This window comes from Rhinolophus sinicus, chromosome 17 (assembly GCF_057876585.1).
Source record: "Rhinolophus sinicus isolate RSI-liver-muscle chromosome 17, RSI-T2T, whole genome shotgun sequence".
In the NCBI taxonomy this organism is placed as follows: domain Eukaryota; kingdom Metazoa; phylum Chordata; class Mammalia; order Chiroptera; family Rhinolophidae; genus Rhinolophus; species Rhinolophus sinicus.
In genome coordinates, this window is record NC_142517.1 from 172,054,124 (window position 1) to 172,073,669 (window position 19,546).

The 19,546-nt window shown below is 36.1% G+C and overlaps 1 long non-coding RNA gene across 1 annotated transcript in view; it reads right to left on the minus strand.

The window, feature by feature from the left end:
* Window positions 1-744: 744 nt before the first annotated feature.
* Window positions 745-19,546, minus strand: part of LOC141572891 (uncharacterized) — a 52,949-nt gene continuing 34,147 nt past the window's right edge. Inside the window, exon 3 of the long non-coding RNA XR_012498415.2 lies at window positions 745-883. This is a non-coding gene — a long non-coding RNA (uncharacterized LOC141572891). The remainder of the gene's footprint in view (window positions 884-19,546) is intronic.

Genomic DNA, 19,546 nt, shown 5'->3' on the forward strand with positions numbered 1-19,546 from the left:
CAGATGAGCTTAGTGTTCTGCAGGGTTTCTTCAGTACTTCAGCACAGTATTAACACACTTGACTTCCACTAACAGGCAGTTGGCAGTATTTGCCACACGGCATAACCCAACTACAAAGTGTGATGGAGCACATCCTTGTTCAAATATTTCTCTCATAGCAACGAACGAAATATTTGTTAGCTTATCCATGAAGTAAAATTAGACAATATTACAAAGGAAAACCAACAGTAAAAATCTAATGAGTTTTAATTCACTTCTTTTAGAGAAGGAGAGATCAAACAAAGTACATGTTATTTTTACAGGTAGTGAAATAAAGTTTTAAAAAAGCACGGGAATGCTGAACATTATTTTCAGAATACTGTGTTGCTTCTCAGGAGAAAGCGATAGAATCAGAATTAGGAAAGTCTACAAAGGAGACTTCAACATTATTTGTAGTATTTTACTCTTGGAAAAAAATACTTGAAATATTGGGAAATGTTGATATTTGTTCAAGCTTTATACTGCACGTAGGATACTAGTTACATTAGTCTCCAATATTTTTTGTACGATGAAATATTTCATAATAATTTAAAAAGAATATATACATGTCTATAATGGTTTTCTACGCTATGCAACAAGTTATCACAAACTTGATGGCTTAAAACAACATACATTTATTATCTCACGATTTCCATGAGTCAGGAGTCAAGGTATGGCTTAACTGGGAAATCAGATCTCACAAGGTTGCAATCAAGGTGATAGCCATGTATGGAGTCTCATCTGAGGTTCAGGGTCCCCTTCCAAAGTCACTTGACTGTTGGCAAAATGCATTTCCTTGTATCTGTAGAATTCATGGTGGCTTGCTTCTTCAAGATGCAGCAGGGGTATCTCTGACTTCAGTCCACTAAGGAAGAGTTGTGTACAATGTAACATAATCATCATCTTGCCATATAATATAACATAATTAAAGGAGTGACTATCTCCTTGTATTCATAGGTCCTGCCCACACTCAGGATGAGGGGGATTATTCAAAGCATGTACACCAGGAGGCAGGAATCTTGGGAGCCATCTTAGAATTCTGCCTACCAGTACTGTCTCAGGTTCTTATTATCGGGTATAAGACATAGACAAGGACAAAGATTTAAAGCAATATGAAATGAGCTATATTAGAAGTGTGTCTTTGTTTGGGTTTCCACAACAGGTGACCCAGACACAAGACCTTGGGTGCTGTTTATTTCAAGGTGATTCCAGGAAGCATATGTAAGACAGAGAAAGGAGAAAGGCCAATATAATAGATGTGTTAAAGAACAGGTTACCACTATGGGCACTGAGGCTGAAACCCCCTGTGGGCGCTCTGAGAACCATGTGAAACATGCTTCACAATCATCCCAGTAGAAGATGGAAAAGCAGAAGCATTTTGTCCACTAATTTCTGTCCCTTATTGGCCAAAGCTCTCTCCCCACCCATCCGGGTTGCCACTGTGCATGGCAAACTTCGGTGGTGCCAGAGAAATCCCTCAGACAGTGAACAGAGAGATGCAGATGCTTACGATGCAGAGTAGTCAGTGTTCCAGAAACTCCCTACCTCAGGTGCAAGTAGCTCAAAGCTGGACATGTAGCAATATGGGAAGGGACATTAAGAACATCTGTTACAGTATGGTGCAACATGTACAGGGGAACAAGAGAAGTCAGGCAGATTCAGAGAACTAAAGTAGATTTGTTTGACAGGGCCCAAAGTAGGTGTGGGTGTACAGAAGAAGAATGTGCAAATGTGGGCAGGAATCTGACAGTAAGGCTCCTGACTTTACACCAAGAAGGAAATGAGAGACTAGAGGATTTTAACCCAAAGTATAAAGTAATACAAGGGATTTTACAATACTACTACTTTGGCAACTGCAAAAAAGATGCTTTGTAAGAGCAAAGGGATTTTTCTGCTAAATATTGTTAAATATCAACTGTCTTGAGCTCTGTGACATTTAACAAGGAAAGATAACACATTTAGTCAAAAATGCATGGGCTTGAAATCAGACAGACCTGAGTTTAATGCAACCTGGTAAATTTATTATAAGAAATAGTTTGTACGTAAAGCTTCTGGCACTGTGTATTACAAATGGTATGTGCTCAAAGGAAAAAAAATGGCTCTTTTTTATTCTGTGAACAACAAAATAAATAAGAAGCATGAGTTTGAGAACAAGAGAACAGAAAAATGAAATGAATTGGTTGAAGCTCTGGAGCTTGAAAACTACTTGATATCGTTAATATCCTTTGTGAACAATTATGCCCTGTGAAAATAATAGCCAACAAATTCTGAATGTGTAGCCAACAAACAAATCCCGAGTAATGCCAGCCAAAATGCTTGCTGGTATACACTAATTGGGTTTGAGAAATGTGCAGCAGAATATTTAAAGAAGATAATAATACTAAGCCCCAATATTAATATCGAGAAACATTGATAATTCATAATAAATTTATGACAAAAAGAGCAAGAAAATACTTTTGTATTGAAATTATTTGACACTACATTAATCAGTTGCCTGAGTATATTTCTTACATTCTATTCACTTTTTAATGAAATGTTTGTCTCTTAACAAGAAGTTTGAATTGCAAAATTAGATACATAATATTCGTGCCTTATGATTCCCAAAAGGCAACAATTTATTATCTGTGATTAGATTTTTTTTAATCAGGCAATATATTTAAGAACGTTGATTTCAGGCATGACAGGTTGAAAGCATGAACAAAAATTCCATACAATGAAAATCTAAAGACAAACTGTATTTGATATTTTAAGATCTAAGTGAGTAAAAACAAATTGTTTTAAAATAATAAAATCTAAGTCAAAGTTTGTAAATAAATAGTGGGTTTTATATAAGTAAGAAGCTAATTCACTTTTGTGTTACTACTATGTCACATCCTTACTTTTACTCTGCTTTACAAATATTAGATACACGAGGTCTGATAATTAAGTTTGTGAACTCATCTAGAAAAAGTGCTAGATACCTTATTGTTAAATATCACCATGGTCACCTTTGAAGTACTCCCCTTGGGAAGCTATGCTCTGACATCAGTGCCTAGTCCACCCTTCAAAGTAATTTTGGAACTCTTTCTGGAATGGCTATTAGAGCTGTCATCTTATTAACCTTATTGTCCTGAATGTCATCAAAATGTCTTCCTTTCAATATTTTCTTTATCTTCAGGCAAAGAAAGAAGTCATTGGAGGCCAGATCAAGTGAGTAGGGAGGGTGTTCCAATACAGTTACTTGTTTACTGGCTAAAAACTCCCTCACAGACAGTGCCATGTGAGCTGGTGCGTTGTCGTGATGCGAGAGCCATGAATTGTTGGTGAAAAGTTCAGGTCGTGTAACTTTTTCACGCAGCCTTTTCAGCACTTCCAAATAGTAAACTTGGTTAACTGTTTGTCCAGTTGGTACAAATTCATAATAAATAATCCCTCTGATATCAAAAAAGGTTAGCAACATCGTTGAAATAAGTTTGCAAACTTAGTTGTCAGGCCTCATATAGCTTATTTTAAAGCTTGCAATTTATAGAATAGTGGTTCTCAACCTTGGCTGCACTTTAGAATCATCAGGGGAGCTTTTAAAAAATGCTCATACCTAGGCTTCACCTCAGATCTACTGTAAAAGCATATTTGAAAGTAGCCCCTAGACATGAGAATTATTTTTTGCATCTCCCCAGAAACTTGTAACTCTCACCAGTCCTTTTTCACACTGTCACTATGCTATTCAGGCCTCCAGTATCACTCCCCTGGACTGTTGCTAACGCTCCCCAATGTGTCTCCTCACCATCCTCCTCAGCATTGCCAGGTTAAATGTCCTAAAGAGCACTTGTCAAACTTGAACATACATATAGCCCATATGAGGGTCTTGTTAAGGAGATCTTAAGAGAAAGGCTCGAATTCGGTAGGTCTTGGGTGAAGCTTGAGATTTTACATTGTTTTCAAGTTCCCAGGTGATGGTCATGGGGCTGAGCCACAAACCATACTTAGAGGATCAGGTCCTAACTGTTACTGTAGTAACAAAAAATTGATTAATCATTAAAATAAAAATGTGCTTTTATTATTTATCACCTTTGTGTGAACATAATAACATTTTAAAATTAAGCAGAGAAGAGTAAAAGCACTTTCATACAAGTGTATAAAGTTATACACCCCCAAACATATACACACATATATATGCATATACGCAAATTAGTAGTGTAGAGTTCCTTAAGTATTTTAATTAGTAATCATTCTCTAGAACTTTCACTCTACCCTTTTTTTCAGATTTCATTTATATCTCTAAGTTCTGTCCTTATTTTCCTTCAATTTGAACTATAAAATTATTTTCAACCAATTAACAAATATAGATGTATTGACATATATAGTATTGCCATACTACATATTAAGACCTCCAGGGTCATGAAGAAAACTACTGGTACTACTAACTAATTCTAGGTACCTTTGTCATTTTTTCCCTCTTATGTCTCTTAATTTCTTTTGACATTTTACATTTAAAAAGTAGAATGCTTCTCCTGCTGTTTAGCGAATAGCCATGCTGGTTAATATGTTCAAGGAAAAGACATAGATTCTTCAAGGGCTCGAAGCTCTAGAACAGCTCACAGAACAAGTCTGATGTACAGTAGAGAACTCTGGCCCCTTCCAGACAGGCACTGTAAGATATAATACTTCTCCCATGAGCAAGCTCAGGGTCATATAAACTAAAGCTACCAAGGGTTAGCAAATATCACTAAAATATTTATTTATTAAAAACTATCATTTATAGTGGGTAAGGGAGAAAAGAAAGAAATAGAATTGGAAGATTAGAGAAATGCATTCTAACTTAAACTTGATTCCACAATTTTCCTAGCTATCTATTATTAAATTTTTCTTAAATAACTTTTCATTATTACAGTCTAGAAATTGGCCATTTTATCTAGAAACAAATGCATAACTGTTATTGTATGCTCATTTTAAATATCAATAACTGGAAATATACACACTGAAAATAATTATACAAAAATTGTTGACAAATATTATTTAATCATTGTATAATCAGTCACTTCTTGCCTCTGTGGTTACCTAAAACCATAACAAGAAAATATTAATAATTTGGGTTTTCAAGCCTTCAGACTCAGACTGGAACTACACATCAGCTTTCCTGGTGTCCAGCTTGCCAACTGCAAATCTTGAGACTTCTCAGCCTTCACAGGCGCCTGAGCCAATTCTTTATAATAAATCATACATGTATATACATATATAATTAATAAATATATATATATCCTATTGGTTCTTTTACTCTGGAGAATCCTAATACACTGTTCAAATAAGTATCCAAACTACTAATACAACACCGTTGAAGATGATAATGCTCACATGAATGTAGGAGTTCTGATGTTTCTAAATTCTCTCGTTACTTGGTTGGTATTTAAACTAAATTATATTTTACTATTTGTGGGTTTTATCACTAGAAAATAAGGAGCTTTGCACAGGTATTGATGTTTTAAGATTGGATTTTTGAAATGGATATCAACTGTTAAATCATAGGAATTGTTTTTATAAGCAGGCAGTAACCATTCCCTAGGTAGTTATCAGTGCCAGATCCAGTGTAAATATCATGAGAGTTGCAATTTTAATATATAGAGTCATCACCATCATCACAAACATATCACAAGTTATTACTTGCAAGTGTAACCTGAGAGTCTTTCCAGCCTGAAATGAATTACAAGAAGTGAAGTAAATTACAAATATGTCCCCAGCCTGAGTTTAGAAAGCTCATGAATTACTTTACCAAAAGAGCCCCTAAGCCCCAGATATTATTGTAAACCTCATCTACTTTGTTGTTATACATAGAACTATTTATAATATCAAAATAATATGATACTTGGGATTTTTTTCCTGTAATTCCAGTATTCGTAATAGTTATAGTTTGCTTCTCAAACTACCCTTGAGAAAAAATAAAAAAAAGAAAACACATTAACATGGTCGTAATGAAGTCACTGGAGTCCTACTGTTGCTTAGGAACATCAAAGAATTCTAGCATGGATGGAGGATTTATTATCATATGAGCCATTGAAACCAGCAATCGGGTGCTTTTCTTTTGATTAGATGCTATACATCAATGTGGCAGCTCTAATGCTTCCCAGTTAAGCTGATGAATGAAATCAATTTTATATTACATTACTCAGTGTCTGCTTTTTAATTTGGAAATTAAATTTTACCCTTATAAATCTGAAAATACAAACTATAGAAATGTAAATACAACATAACAAGTCATTGTTTTCCTATTGTAAATATATTTATTACTTTCTAACTTTTGCTTACTTTCATGCTTTTAGTTCTCCTTCTCACCTTTCTACTTTTCAGGGAACACACAGAATTAACACATTTCTCAAAGGCTATTGATGCATGAGCATTTGCTCAAAAGGCCATTACTGATTATTAACATATTATGTGCCACGCCATTTATGTTTACAGTTGTAGAAATAAATGGCTCAGGTTACAGATTTTCATGAAAAAGATAAGCCCCCAAACTCAGAATTTTATTATGTATAGCATTAATTTTAAAAGTGACATCTTAATATGAAAAAAAGGTTTCCACCATCTGCTTTGTCAGCTAACCTTTACAGTGTGTGCCAAATCATTTTTCTCAGATTAGCTCAATGTATTAGTCAGTTTTGGAGGAATACAGCTCATCTTGTGTTCCATTTAAAACCTATCGATTGATGTAGAACACAGACTGCGTCATTAGAGTCTAACAAATTGCTCCTATCCTCTGCTTTGTATTTTATGTATCATTATGATGATGAAAAAGGAAGGAGGAGGAGAAAAACCATTGGGTCTATTACGAAGTCAAACTCTGAGAAAACAAAAGGAAATTCATGTTTCCGATTTGATTTTAATCACCAGATTAATTATTAGAACAAGATAAAGAACAATTTTCCACATTGCTTAGAAATTTACTTAAGAGGGCACATCAAATACAATTCTAGGTGCAAGTCTAAAAATAATGACTTTCTCATATCATAGTTTAAAAGTTTTCTAATAATCAAGAAACTATATCAGATCATTCTGACAAAATGATCATTTTTACCTCAGGAGAATCTAATTTCATTAACAGCTGGTTCATTGATTTGATCAGTCAGTTAACAAATATTTACTAAGCTACTTTCTATGTAGTAGACACTATTCTAGATGCTGATGATAAAGCCAGAAACAATTCAGACAAAAATCCCTGCCCAATTTGAGCTTTTCTTCTGGTCAGTAAGACAGGCGAAGAGTAAATAGACAAATAATACAGTGTCAGGCAGTGATACGTTCTTCAAATTAAAAACAGGAATGGAATACAGAATTATGTATGAAAGCTTTTACTTTTAGGATGAAGAGAAAAGCTTTTCTGAAGAGGTGACATTGGAGCAGACATCTGAATGAAGGGAGTGAGTCTCACAAATATCTGGGGTAAACACATTCCAGGGAGTGGGAGCAGCAAGTGCAAAAGCCCTGACTGAGGTGGGCATATGCCTGGCATGTTCAGAAACAGCAAGGAGATCTATATGGTTAATATAGTGAATAAAGATAAAGAGTAGCAAAAGTATAGGTTAAAGACTTAGACCTATCTTTTAACCGGGTAGGTTTTAGAACCAAAATCTTTTAACAGGGTAGAAACCAGTATACAGATAGAAGTGTTGTTACTAATAAGAGAAGGGGATAAGTAGTCAAGAGAAAAATCACTTAAGTCCTGTCAATTGCAAGAATTCTAATTCAACTATTGAGTTGAGGGAAAGAAGAAATAGGTTTGGATGTAGAACTTCTGTTTGAGGCATAAGATATCTATTTCAATTCCAAGTGGAGAATTTGAAAAAGACAGTTTGCTAAATGAGTCTAGAACTCATAAGAATGCATAGAAATATAAATATGAGTCAGTGCATTGATGGAAATCAAAGTCATGGGACTGGATGAGACGACCTGGGGAATGGTCCTAACTAGAGAAAGAATGAGGGACAATAGAGAAGTCAAGAAGAGGAAATAAAAACAAGGGAGATTGAGAAGGTGTGACCAGTGAGGTGTGGGTAAAACCAAAAGGAAATAGTACCCTAAGTCAAAGAAAGAGAGTATTCAAGATATGAGGACTAATTGTTGCCAAATGATGCTGATAAAGTCAGGTAAGGTAAGAAATGAGATTTGGCCATTGATTTTGACAGTTTGAAAGCCATTAATGACCTTAACCATTCATGGGAATGGAGAAAATGAAAATCTTGTTGGAGTGTGTTCAGGAGAAAGTTGAGGTAAAAAAGTAGAAAGAGTGAATAGGTAACACCTCTTGAAAGGGCTAAGAAAAATTGAGATAATAAATGGGTTAAGATAACAAGGATAAGAAAAATAAGAGTGGTACCTGGAGGGGAATGTGAGGTCATGGAGGGTTATTTTAAAGATGGCAGACATGTTGTTGGCAATGGCCCAGCAGGGAAAAGTAAATTTTTAATAAAGAAGAGAAGGGGATAATTGTAGAACCAAAGTCTTTTAACAGGGTAGAAACCAGTATACAGGTAGAAGTGTTGTTTCAAATAAGAGCTGAGAGTGGGCCCATTGTAACAAGTGGTATAACAGGGTACATGGTTATAGATACAAGAAGGCCCTACACTAGCTGGTAAAACCGAAAAATAAAGTAATGTTCTGAGTGCTAGTGTATTTACTAAAACCTGTCTGTGTCTAATCAACTAACTCTCCCCATTTAGTTCCATGCAAATCAACCTGAGGGTATGGTCTGTATACAATCCTCTATGGCTCATTGATTATCTCTGCATTGTAGCTAAAAACTATATCCCATATAAAAGAGATGCCCTTGTGAAAATGCAAGCCAGAGGTCTCTTTATGAAATCCCCTAATATAAGTGGGTTAGTGAGAATCTATCACTATCAATCTCTGTATATACCTCCATCTTTAGGTAACACTCGCCTGTTTCTTACAGGCTCAGCCACATCCACTTCCTGAATCAGAGAAAGTCTTGTTTAACCAACACTGTGTTAGGAGTTTATTCCGCAATAATGTTAGGTTTAGAAATAGGTGAATGGTCCCTCCCCAAACTCAGACTTAGGTGCAAGAAATAAGAGGAGAAGGCAAGATAAGGAGGAGCAGAGAAGTGTGGAAAGTGGGGATTTCAATCCTTGGGTATTGAAGTAAGCATTAAGCAGCAACCAAACTACTACCTGCTGCTCAGCCCAGGTCTCTGATTCTCCTTTTCTGAAGTAGCTTAGTTCTGATTCTTCGAACCAACAGACAGAGTACACAGACCACCTTACCTGATTCCTTCCACCCCCTTTCCTAAGCATTATTCCCCTGATCCATACCATGAAAGTCCACAAGAGGTAATAATTGCCTCGAAACATTAATTCTAAGTCTGGTTTCAACACTAAATATCAAAGCTGAACTACATTAATCAAAACTTTTTCTTCCCCTTTGCCTTAACAAACCCCTCTGCGTTTGATCATTTGAACTACTGGCTCCTTCCAGAGGGTGCTAGACTACCCATCCTGGTTTATTATTTTCTTCCTCATCACATCCACTTCTAGTCTTCTGTCTTTGTTCTTCTACTCCATTCTAAATTCACTCTCCCTTTCCTATGCCCAGTTTGTCATTGACTATGACAAACATTTTTATTGGAAACGATAATGTCAAAGTCCTTATCCTTTAGGTCAAGGTCCTTTGTGATTAGTTCTCTATCTGCCTCTCCCTGAAACCTTAGAACAGTCCATTCACCATCTTCCCTTCTGCCATACTGAACAGCTTGTGAGTTTTGCAAATCTGTCATGTTATTTCATATTCCTTTGCCTCTTCAAAAGATGTCCTTTCTTCCTATTGTGACAACCCACATTTCTTTATATATCTAAATAAGCTCAAGTCTCAACTCTTCTGCGACCCCATCTCCAAATAGCCAGACCTATAGTTCTCAAACTTGGCTACACATTAGAATCACTTGGAAAGCTATAAAAATAAAACTGAGGCCCGGGCCCCACCCCCCAAAGATTCTGGCTTAATTGGTCTAGGGTGCCGCCTGGGTATAGGGATTTGTAGCACCTCCCCAGGGGAATCTAATGTGCAGCTAAAGTTGAGAACTACTGTCCTAGGTGATATGAGTGCCTCCTACTGCAATTCCTTATCACTTTACTCATCATCAGAAATTCTCGCCTTGAACATTTAATTGTCTGTGGACCATATTTATTGCACTTTGCATCCCCAGTGCCTGCTTCAGAAAATAGAGGAATGTTCAACACACAGGTTTTGGGTAAATGAAGGAATAAAATTATTTCATGTTTGTATATGAATGTTTTTACTGATTAATGAGATAAGAAAGCCTGAAATACCTTGTGGGGGGGGGGGGGGAATCACATAAATAGAAAATAACGGAAATGGTGTAGTTGGACGTGATTGCATGATGCGAGGGGAATGTTTGGAGCCAGGGAAAACTTGGAATGATTCCGAAGCTGCACAAAAAATAAAATCAGCAGATCTTTTACAAAAGTAACAAAATGAAATAACTGACAGTCACACTTTCTCCCCAGTGTCCTAAAAGTGTCAACATAAATGAATCTCTAGAACTGCTCTGGTACCTGCTGTTTCATAACTCTGATAATTAGATAACTTGTCAGCACTTTTAAACTTTATCCTATTTGATCCCAAATTATGAAGTTGTTTTTAAGTTAGTGGACTCTAATGCCCTTTATATTACTGAAGCACCTGGATTCCCCTCACTTTATCATACACACTCCATCTTCTTACCTTTTTGAAGGTAAACATAAGAAAATAAAAAGGCAAAATTTAAAAAAAATTAAGTACATTAAAATAAGCTTGAAAACAAATCCTGGGGAGCACTAGGAGATTAGATATAATGCCTAACATTATTTTTTCAGGACATCCTCCAATTATGTCACGTTTATCCTTGGGTCAATATTAACTATAAATTAAATGATGAGAATAAGTAATATAAGCCAATTTTTCAAAACAAATAAACAAAACCTGAATTTTAAGTTCATGTGTAGGTATATACTATAATAACATTATTTTTTGTTAAATGTGTAATGGAAAGTGCAATAAGTAATCAAAGCATTTGGAGCATGTATTATTTTCAAATGGAAGGGAAAGAAAACATTTAAGAATAGCTAGCCCTGCTACTGAAGGTATAATCTCCAAAACTGACAGTAAGAATTCAACAGAAAACTATCAGTTTTCAGAAGAACTGGAGTTGAAACTGTTGATTTCTAAGATTTTTTTAATATTCCTGATTTATTAGAGTATAGTTATGTTACTTGGCCATGGTGAAAGTAATACTGCTGATGGAAGAGCTTTAGGAAGTAGGCTACCGTACTGAAGCTAAAAAAGAAAGATCATTTTTTTCTATTTAGGTCAAAGTTGATTTGTTCTGTTTTTTTCTGTTTTGATATAATTAGGTATTATTTTTACTGCTGTTACTGGTTCTTTTGCTTTTTAAAATAGTGGATAAACACGAGTATCTGAGTTTGTATTACTGTTGCTGACTCTCTAGTAGGCAATTTCCACATTCCACTCATACTTCAGGAAAGGGAAATTGTATTGCCTAATAATACATCCTTAGGATGGAGACTTTTTTCCATGCTTGAAATCATGACCAATAGACAAATATTTACAGGAACCACCCAGGTAATGTCAGGGAGGGCAGCTGGCCACTGGGACAACAGAGAATGTTGGGAGCTAAAGAGAATTACAAATCTCATGTCTTATATAAAGGCATTCAGAATTTTTTTTTTTTACTATTATTATTATGCTATCCACCATTTGGCCTCTACTTTATATCTAATGTTTTATATAATGATTTTCCCTAAAATAAGGAATTCTTACAATAAAATTGGTCAAGAAGTCACACACACTAAACTTTTGTGTACAGATACTCCTTAGTCCTAAGCAAACCACATGCATTGGCAAAATTGCACAGCTAAAATATCTCGGCACACAATTACACAAAAATTTTTTCTTGTTGCAACATATTTTCTTAGATTTACCCATTACCTAATACACTTCGCAACTGGGAGAAAGTTTAGAAATTAAAATGAATATTTACTAAATTCCTAATATTTCTAGAGTCTATACTAGAATTATTTCATACATTAGCTTATTTAATTCTCACAACAAGATTACAAAATGTGTTTTATTAACCCCAAGATACACATGATGGAACTGAAAATAAAGACATTAAGTGACTTACTGAAGATCACATTTATCTAATAAACAACAAATTTAGCACCGAACTCCATGTTTTTCTGTCTTAATCCAGTCTCTTCGCACAACATCATTTAAAAAAAATCCATCCTTAATAAACCATTGTGATTATCATAATGACATTAATGATTGTTGAAAAAGGTATATAGATATAGTTTGAACTTCATTGTCTAAAGTAGTCTCCATTAACATTGCTTCATTTGGTAATTTCTCTGTGGAAACACTGAAAGGTGAAATATTTTTACAATATACCAGTAAAGTCTCTTTTCAGTTTCACTGACGTACAGCAAACAAACTCTTATGAAAAATGTAAAATAATTTTACTGGTAGAAATATAATTATGTTCCCTTGCGGAAAATAATGAAGAACAACATTTGGTGCCACAGAACACTCTGTCATATGAAATTTACATTAAAATATTATTCTGGACAAGAGGTATCTGTCAGTCTCATCCATATACTAAACATAGGAATAATCCTCAAATCAATTAAACGCTTACTTACAAACTAATTGTAGCACATTGCCAATTGAGAATAAGATCCCAACAGCACCACAGTTATGCCTGAAAGTATCTGGACAACACACATTTAAATGTGGCAAAAACCTGTTAATACTTTTATTGCAGGATCATCTCAATCATTCAGTTAGTTTCATGTGTAATTATTGAGAGATGTCTCTAGAACATTGGATCTACTTGACACTTAAAAATAAATATTTTAAAAATATGTTTCATCATTTCTCTCTTAGAATGTTTTAGTGTCCAAGAGGTATTCCCAAGTGAGAATTTAAGAGCATGTAGAGAGAGGATACATATATGTATATATAAATGCAGGTATAGATAACGATCTCCAAATAATGTTAAACAGATGACATATGTATGTTAGGAGAGGAAGAGAGAAGAGTGAACACTATATAGCACTTGTTTCCTAGGTTTTGCCACTATCATAATCAGAAAGGAATGTTTCAAATAAACACATGTATAAACACACATACAATGTCTGCCAATTAAGTCAGCGAACTCATCCTAGAAAAAAGTGCTAAATACCTCATTGCCGAATATCACTACAGTCACCTTCAAAGTACTCCCTTTGGGAAGCCATGCACCAACACCAACACCTAGTCCACCGTTCAAAGCAATTTTGGAACTCTTTTTCTGGAATGGCCATCAGAGCTGTCATCATATTACCCTTGATGTCCTGAATGTCATCAAAATGTCTTACTTTCAATATTTCCTTTATCTTTGGGTAAAGAAAGAAGTCATTGGGGGCCAAACTCGGTGAGTAGGGAGGGTGTTCCAATAGTTGTTTACTGGCTAAAAATTCCCTCACAGTTAGTGCCGTGTGAGCTGGTACATTGTCATGATGCAAGAGCCATGAATTGTTGGCGAAAAGTTCAGGTCGATTAATTTTTTCATGCACTTCAAATAGTAACCTTGACTAATTGTTTGTCCAGTTGGTACAAATTCATAATGAATAATCCTTCTGATACCAAAACAAGGTTAGCAACATCATTGCAACAAGTTTGCGAACTTAATTGTCTACGTTGTACACATTTTAAAAGCCTAGAATGACACCCTTCACCCTGCCCTTTGCTGTGGAAAGTTGCCCTTTGTACCAATCCAGACTTTTAGCCCATGAGAGTTATCTCATCAAAAGAGCAGAGCAGTATGTATTTTCCCCTGTAGACACTCCTGTTATTTGGATGATACTTAAAATGAACCTCTTTCCCACTCCCTTCACTCTCTAGGGTTAATAAGATTTGCTGCAATGACAGCAACAATTCCCATTCTTCCTGTTGCTTGAAATCCAGACAATAGCTAATTCCATGTACCCTTTTCACTTGCTAGAGGTTACAGAGACATTTATTTTGCATGTGTGAGTAGGCCAGTGCAATGAAGAGTCGTTGCTATTGTGAGCAGCAACCCTGACTTTGTGCTAGAACTATAAAACTGACTCATAGGAAGAAACAGAGTTTAACATCTCCATGATAAATATGTGGGAGCCAGGCTCCAGGGTGGTCCCCAATGAATCTCACCCCTGGAATTCATACTCCTGTGTATTCCCTTGCCACAGTGGATGGGATTGGACTGTGATATCAACAGAATATTGTAGAAACCACAGTGTGACTTCTAAGGCCTGGTCACAAAAGCCTTCTTTCTCTTGGATCACTCACTCTGGGGGAGCTGGTCACCATGCACTGGGGAAACTCAAATAGCTCTATGAAGAGGTCCTCAGGGTAAGGAACTGAAGCCTTCTGTCGATTTCCCACTCCCACTAGTCAACCATGTGAATGAACCATCTTGGAAAAGTGGCCTCCAGCCCCAGGCAAGTCTTCAGATTACTACAGCCCTTGCTGGCATGTAACTGCAACCTCATGAGAAAAAGCCAAGCCAGAACCAACCAGCTAAGCTGCCCTAGAATTCCTGCCCCATAGAAGTGTGTGACATAATAAAGGTTTGTTGTTATTTTAAGCCACTATAGTTAATCATTTATGGAGTAATAGATAACTTTTAACAAAGTACTCTAGATTCTTAGGTCAAATCCAAAATAGCAGAACTTCAGCCTCTAATTTTTCTCTGTTGACTGCCCTATGAGAATGAGCCATCATTATACAACGAGAAAACGGAACAAAACAGTATGTTTACAGAGTCCCTGTTAGGTATAGTATTGCTGTTGTACAAAATGTTTTGTCTATTTTTTAAGCAATAAATCCCTTCTTCATTAGAGACAAGTGGCTTACATTCTTACTTTGACTTTCTGCAAACTTATAAAAATCCAACCTATAATCCATTCCATGTAGATTGGGGGTTGAGCAGCATGTAGGAGGAGAAGAAAAAAAAAATCAGTTTAAAGATTTTGCTTACCAAATGTTCTGCACTTAATGCATAATAATTATTTTCCCTATAGATAAAACTTTGAATGCTCCGCTGAAATTTCAACTTTAAAAATAATTTTTAACATTTAGTTACTAAGTAAGTTTATCTCAGATAAATATGCAATTTGACATAGCTCTGATGTTGAAAAATAACTTAAATATTTTCATAACTACTTTGGGTGACTTTTGAGCATCCAGGCGCCCCAGCTTGCATAGATCTCTGTGTAGACCCTTATTTCACCAATTTATTTTTTCAGTAAAAGAATTAAGAATAAAAGTTAGAATTTCTACAGCATATTTTTACAAAAGACTGAGTTTTCTTCTTCCTGCCTCTCCCCTAAATGTCCTTTAAGCTATTGTCTGATTTCTCCCCTGCCTCATTTTTCTCCCCTCCCATTCACAACTCAACCTACTGCAGTATGGTTTGTACCAATCATATAATAGGTATTGTTCTTAAAAAATCACCACAATCTCCTAATTCCCAAGTCCAATAGTCTTTCTCCATATTCCCTTTCTTTAAGTCTCTGATGCATGTTGTGACATTGCTGAGTGTTCCTCTACTAAATTTCATGACATTAATCTTTCTTTATTCACTGCCTGCCTTGAATGACTTTCCATCTCTTTTGCTGACTTCTCTTCTTCTGCTAACCTGTTAACTATTTCTTTTCTCAACATACCAATCCCCATCCCTCTTCTCTTTTTTATGTTATAATTTCTCCCTGGGCAGCCTGATTTTCTTCCGGACTTTCATAAACACTAATATAAATATGATTTTCAAACCTCTATCTTCAGCCCAAATCTCACTTTTGAGCTTCAGAACTGTGCTTCTTCTAGTCCACTAAAAATTTCCATCCAAATGCCTTGCAAACAAAGTCAAACTCAATACGAGCACAAACCTGCTTCTCTTCCATATATCTTTTACTTCAGTTCATAGTTTCACTCTCCATTCAGTCACATTCCCTGATCTCGTCTCCCTAACCCCTGAGCCATGTAGTTAAGTCACCAGGTTCTATTTACTCTATTTTTCAAATTGTCTCTTAAATATATCCCATGCTTCCCCCATTTCCCCATCATTTCTTGTCCCACCACCTTACCTATATTATTGAATAATTCTCCCCAATCTATTCTACCTCCAGAGTTATCTAATGAACATATAAATTGTTCCTGTTGCTCTCCTTTTTAAAAGCTCTAATGATTGTCAGTGGCCTATAAAATACAATTCAAAAATCTTTGCTTATTAAACGTCTTGCAACCCAGTCACAATTTAGCTTTTTAGGTTCATCCCCTACTACTCCACGAACATATTCCTTAAATTAACTCATAACAAACGATTTCTCTTTTCCAACCAGGACTTGCATTCCACAATTTTACCTTTGTTTACTCCCTTTCTCTGCCCAAACCCATTTTGCCACATGTCTCTCCCTCGAGAGATCATTTTTTTAATATTTGGGATTAACATGGTCTCTTCTCTGGCATCTTCACAGATGCTCTCCCCAACTATAATTAGTTTTTCACTCATCTATCTTCCTTCGGTACATTAAGTATAGCAGTAATAAAGTATTAAAACATCATGTATTACATTGTGTTGTAGTTCATCGGATATATTTTTTATCTCCTCTCTTAGACGGTGACATTCCTAGGGAAAGAAACCTTGTCTTTTATTCCCAGTTCTTGGGCCTGCTAAATGAGACATACTAGGAATTCAATCAATGTTTGTTAAATAAATGAATGAATTAATGAAAGTTTGAATGTACTATCTCTTCTATTTCTTTCTCATTCCTACTCTCAACATTAAATTGGTCACAAGTTCCTATTTATTTTCTTCCAAATTGTCTCCTCAACCCATTTTTCCTTCTTTCCCCATTTCCATTGCCTTACTGGAACACTTGGATGAAAAGGAACACAGAATTATATAAGCAAGTGATGAAAGAAAAAAAGTTTTCAATATTTTTTAATACTATATGGGACTTAGGGGAGAAAAGAAAAGCCCTAATGCCTGAACACTGACACTTGAATAGATTCCGTATTCGACTATCAAAACTATAAAATGATGATTAGAATTTCAACGTAGAATTTCTGTGGCCTATAGAAAGATTTGGATTATCTAATAACTGGATATATAATTATATTTTGTCTAGTTATCCTAATATATCTTACTTTCTTCATTTCCCTAAGTTGACCACACTACCATGTCTTTAGGAAACATTAAACACCTTTTTTACCATCTTCAAGTCAAATCATTTGCCATTTTAACCAGTGTCTTAACGTTTGCTAGCTCATCATAACTCTGTGTTTGTGTTTGTAAATGTGGGTCTGACACCATTAAGTATATTCAATTGTTGATTGAACTAATGTCATAAAAACTTTAGTAGGGCAAATTCCAAAGCACTCTACATACTTCTCTTTAAAATTACAGAATTTTAATAGATATATAAGAAATATCTAATTTCACGGCTTCAAAATGAATTAAATTTCTGTCCCAAGTGGAGGATTTTCCCCATGTTTACATAAGTAAAGTGCAAATTGTAATCCTGCTTGCCCATCTACTACATTCTCAAACTGGTGGATTCCTTAAATAATTTGCCTGTTGTCATTGGTGTTAAACACAACAGAAGAAAAAATAGAGCATTTATGTAAAGCAGATTCAAAGTAAACTTTTAGTCAAAAATCTCACTCATTTCCAAAATTTTTCAAAAGAGTAAATTGTTTACCTCTAATTAATTAATCAAATTAAAGAGAAATTATTTAACTGACTTAACCTATTCAAATGGTTAGCAAACAAAAAATTAAAAACCTAATTGTGCAAAACAATATGCTTATTTAACTAAGAAGTTCACTTGATTTTTTAAACTTCTGTTTCTATAGTGTTATGCCTTATGCTCTAATCTACATTTCTGCACTGTTGTAATTAGAAAATAGAAATGGCCATATTTCCCACATAATATTCTCCTATATTTTGTGCTGAATTCTAGGTTAAAATTATATCTAAAATTTCTGCTTGTAACATTAACCGAGTAACTGGTACGGGATTAACTATCCTGCTTTAAACAACTATATATAAAACTAACCAAAATATATGGATCATCAAATGTTAGATTTTTGATGACAGGTAGCACAGAACTATAATCCATTAGAGAAAGGAAACCAATGAGATGATTCCTACAATCACCCAGCCTTTGGTTTGGAGGTATTTTCTAAACCACAGCACAAAGATGGGGAGGCCAGGTAGAGCCCGGAAGTCTTCTTTTTGTAGAAATTGACAAAGCTGTTTGTAAACTTCATATGGGAGTGAAAAAGATGCAGAATAGCCCAAATAATCTTGAAAAATAAAAACAAAGTGGGAGGATTCACATTACCTCATTTCAAATCTTTCTATAAAAGTTACTGTAATCAAAGATCCAAGATGGCTGAGTAGATAAACACTGTACCTGCTTCCTTCCATGAACACATTAAAGTTACAACTAAATTATAGAACAGTCAACCTGCAGAACCATCTGAAGTCTAGCTGAACAGAAGTTTTTTTAACTAAGGATATAAAGAAGCCACGTCAAGACTGGTGGGAGGGGCAGAGATGGGAAACAGGCCCAATCCTCCATGTGGTGGTTGAGAGTCAGAGGGATATCTTGGCCATGGAGGCTCCCCCCAGAGGAGCAAGGGACCCCAGCCCCATAACCACATACCAGGCTCCCCAGCCCAGAATGCTGGTGCCAGGAAGAGGAGAACCCACAACATCTGTCTGTGAAAAAAGTGGAGATTCTGACCATCCAGGTGGGACGGAAGACTGGGGGAAAACTAGAGGTCCTCTTAAGGGACCCCCACACAGACTTTCTCACTTGCAGGCACTAATCCTGGGCTCTGGCAGAGGGACAGTGACTCATGGGGAGTCAGGCGCATATGGAGGAGTAAACTAAGTTGTGTGGCTTCAGAATGAGTGCAGTCACTATTTTCCCTGTGAAGGGGTCTTCTCCTGTGTTGAGTCTGCCCCTATAGGCTAAATCTGAATCTGATTGGCCTGGTGAGCTTTGATGTTCCACCCTGCTGACTCACTAGGAACCCACCCTACCCAATGCTGGAGGCACTTCCTCCACAAGTAGCCAGCCCCACCCACATTACACTAGCTTGGAAAACTGTCAGAGTCCACAGGCCACAGGTGGGCCATGACTGGCCACAATGTGCTGAGTAGCTACAGGCTCAGTACTGGCACCAAACCAGAATCTACACTAACCTGGTGACTACAACTCTTCCCACTCTAGTGACTCCCTGAAATCCTGCCTCATCCAACTTGCATACCGCACAAGGCTCTATCAGCAGCTGAATCTTAAAGGAGCTGGCAGGTAACTTCAGGCCTCAAGGTGTCCTGACTTTTTGCAGAGCTACCCCAAGCCTGGTACTGGGGGAAGACGTCCTCAGTTTATAGTGTGGCCTCTCCTTCACGCCTCCAGGTTTAGCA